The sequence below is a fragment of the Chrysochloris asiatica genome, unplaced genomic scaffold, assembly GCF_000296735.1.
Source record: "Chrysochloris asiatica unplaced genomic scaffold, ChrAsi1.0 scaffold00302, whole genome shotgun sequence".
NCBI lineage: Eukaryota > Metazoa > Chordata > Mammalia > Afrosoricida > Chrysochloridae > Chrysochloris > Chrysochloris asiatica.
In genome coordinates this window covers 1317892-1321723 of record NW_006408820.1, presented here as the reverse complement: position 1 = coordinate 1321723, position 3832 = coordinate 1317892, and the positions used below count along the sequence as shown (strand labels likewise).

At 43.1% G+C, this 3832-nt stretch overlaps 1 pseudogene; it reads left to right on the top strand.

The window, feature by feature from the left end:
* The first annotated feature begins 1215 nt into the window (after positions 1-1215).
* LOC102819973 overlaps positions 1216-3832 on the top strand; it is a 31575-nt pseudogene continuing 28958 nt past the window's right edge.

Here is a 3832-nt window from a genome sequence, read left to right as displayed (position 1 = left end):
TATTTACTTACCCTTGTAAACTCTCAGGGTAGGAAGGACCCTACATTCACCTAGTCCCAAGTCCCTATGAGATTTAGGTCTCTTGGACTGTAGTTTGGTCAAGGGCTCTTTAAGAATAACTCCTGTGATAAGGAACCTACTGTCTCACTAGGCTGTGCACTCCAGTCCATTCAGCTCTGACAGTTAGTGAGATTCTCCTTCTATCGAGCTTGAACCTGACTTCCTGTGCCTCACCCATTGGTCCTATTCTATTCTTCTAAGTCTTAGTGGAAGTCCTGGTGTGGTGCTGCGGGTTAATGTGCTGGACTGCAAGGTAGTTTGAACCACTGAGTCAGTGGTTCAAGCTCACTAGCCACTCCTCAGAAACCCTGTACAGAGTGACTATGAGTTGGAACTGGCTTGATGGCACTTAACAACAACAGCAGGTCCTAATGGGCAAGTGTCTTTCCTTTTAAATAGCTTGCCCTGTCCAGTAAAATGTACCTAGGTTGAACAGTTTTACTTAACTCCTGGTATGGCATTATAGGATTAACACTGGACTGGGAAACCCACCAATGGTTCCTTGGAAACCCTATGCAAGGGTACTGCAAGTTGGAACCAACTCTGCAACACTTAACATCAACAATAACCTAAAGGTTGATGATGTGAACACATGCCATGATGCCATGCAACAAAAGTTCTGGTGATGTGCTTCTGTAAAGATTAAAATCAAGAAAACCCAATGGTACACAGCTCTACTTTGTAACACAGGGTTCACCATAAGTCAGAACCAACTTGAAGACAATGGATTGGGTTTGAGTTTTTAGATAAAAGAAGACATTTCCTTGCATTTTCCCTCCAAGAACTAAATACCTCCAGGTCTTCCAAATAGTCATTATATGACTTATTTTTGAGTCATCTTAGCATACTTATCATTCTCCCTTGAATGCAGTTCCATCAACCAGAGTCCCACCAGTTGTCTGGTGTGGGCTTACAAATTCCCAGTGAAGTAAGGTAAAGCCTGCTTCCATTCCAGATTTCTGATTAAAGTTGTTAGTTTTATACTTTTTTCAAAGCAGAGGTTCTATGGTCCTCAACAATTCTGTTGATCAACATATACTTCTAATTTTAGGATGTGCATATTGTTACAACCTAACCAGACAAAGACCACCAGGTTTGAAAGCCTGAAGTCTGATCATTAAAAAAAGTCAGATTTATTGACTTCATGCAGCAAGAATGGACTCTCCAGAAAATGGGGTAGTACCACTCAACAGAGGGAGGTGAGAGGTAGCCTTTGTAAGGCTTGGGTTCCCAATGAAGGGTGCTGAGGGGGATCTAAAGGGAGCAGGGACCAATTCTTGACTAATTGCATTTTCTGTGGTGGGATTCGGAGAAGCTCAGCAAGTAGGTACCCTCAGTCCTAAATGGGTTAGGTAAAGTGGGTCTGAAGGCATCGTTGGTATGGAAGCAGTTTTTGTTGTTAAGTGCCGTTGAGTCGTTTCCAAATCACAGAGATCCAGCATAAGGTTTCCAAAACAGAAAGCCTCATCTTCCTCCTGCAGGCTCATATCACAGACCTTGTGGTTCACAGTGTAGTAATCACTCATTTTACAACCACTGCATAGCCTTGGGAGAAACAGTGTCTCCTATTAACTTTGCAGTTTCATCTGTATCTATCCTGCCAATCTGATTAATTGTAAGGCTGCTTTTTTTTTTTTTTTTTTTCTTTTTCAGCTTGAGCTGGTTTTCACTCTCATCCTGGAGTAATCTGTACTGTTTCAGTGTCTTTGTGAATTCAAATGACTGGGATGGTATTGAGCTGAATAATATGGTTCAAGGTAAGGCTGGGAGGAAGCAAGTTTGGTTGGAGAAAGAGTCCCAGTGAGATTAAAAGCTTTGTGCACTGTATAAGATATTTCAGACTCCACTCTAGTTCTGAGAAGCTATTATAAGATGCTACATGGGGAGAAAGGATCAAATTTGCATTTTTAAAATTTCCCTCTGGCAGAAGGATTAAAGGGAAAAGAGCCTGGAGGTGGGGAGATAGGTCAGGAAACATCTCATTTGTAACCACCTTGTAAGCACATGACTGGATGTGGGGAATACACTCAACACCATCCCAGCCATTTGAATTCACAAAGACACTGAAAGAGAACAGTGCAATGTTGTTAAATCTTAATCACGATTCCCCCCCATTGTGCTTTCCCGAGAAGAGCTCAGAATCCTGGTCCATTTACTGAGGGTTCACTTTCCCCCACCATTCAGCTTTAAATCAGGTTTCAATAACTTCCATATTGCCCACTAGCTTCTCTATTTCCCGTTATCCACCTCTGGGAATGTAGTAGTTACTAGTCAGGCTGCAAACCTCAAGGTCAGCAGTTTGAAACTACCAGCTGTTCTGCAAAGGAAAGATGAGGCTTTCTGCTCCTGTACAGATTTATAGCCTTGGAAACCATAAACAAGGTCACTATGAGTCAGAACCGACTCCACGGCACATCACTACCACCACCACTTTCCATGGGTAGAATCAGGACTGCCATGTTGCACAACTACCAGACACACTCATATCCTAATCTGTGAGAACGGTAACTCTTTGAACTGGGCACAAGGAGTCCTGATGGTGCAGAGGGTTAAGCATTAGGGCTGCTAACTGAAAGGTTAGTAGTTCAAATCTACTAGCCACTCTACAGAAGAAAGACAAAGCTGTCTCCTTCCGTAAAGATTTAGTCTCAGAAATCCCATGGAGCAGTTCCACTCTATCCACAACAGGGTAGCTATGAGTTGGAATCAGCTTGATGGCAGTGGGTCTTTTGGTTTGGGGTTGTGTGCATCCTGTGTGGAATCTCCTTCCCCAAAGCAATCCTCTAGGAAATGTCCTTGTCCCTCAGATGCTACAGCTCAAAACCAACCCAAGTTAATTCCTATGTGATCAGATGCATTCTGCCTTCTCTGGCAAATTTCCCTGAGAAAGTCTCTTCATGCAGTGTTTCTGGCATGGTCGTCCCAGAAAGGGTTATAATAAACATCATCTTGAAGCCTTAAATACAGTCCTTGGTTCTGCAAATACCATAATGACAGACTTGTGTTCTCAGTACTAGGAAATTCTGTGGGCACTGGAGTTCAGAAATGTCCTAGGAATCTAAGCAAGCTTTCTTCTTATTTATGTCTGTGATCAAAGGAGAAAATGGGGGGTTCTGAGTGCCAGGTTGTGGAGGTGGAGAAGGGAATCTCCCCACTTGTGTTTCTGGGATGAGATGAGCAAAATGCATCTTTGGGGGTTCCTTAGAGCGCTCTGGACTGTGGAGATTACAGGAGGGTAGCATCAGGACTGTGTTTCTTCTGTAAATTAGCGACCAAGCAGAGGCAAGGGTGAGGCCTGGATGGATGAAGTCTCTTTGTACACTGTGCTCAAAGATATGGTCATGGTTACTGGCTGCTGAAATTGGAGACATAATGGGCTCAAATGATGTCACGGGGTTATTGTGGGGTTACCTCCATAAAGTCATGAAACAGTCAATGCTAAGTTTCCCAAGGAAGCCCTGGTGGCACTGTGGTGTGGGTTAAGTACTGGCCTGCTAACTAAAAAGTTGGTCTTCAAACCCACCAGATGCTCCATGGGAGAAAGATGAGGCTATCTGCTCTCATAAAGACTTACAGCCTTAGAAAGCCTATATAGGGTCACTCTAAGTCTGAATGGATTTTTTAAAAAGCTTTTATTGTGCATTGAGTGATAGTTTACATGGGAGAACATCAGTTCTGCCCACATCCTGTCGTATTTCATAACACTGCAATGATTACAATCCCCTCCATGCATCATCATTCAACAGTATTCGCTTCTATTCCCTCTGTTTGT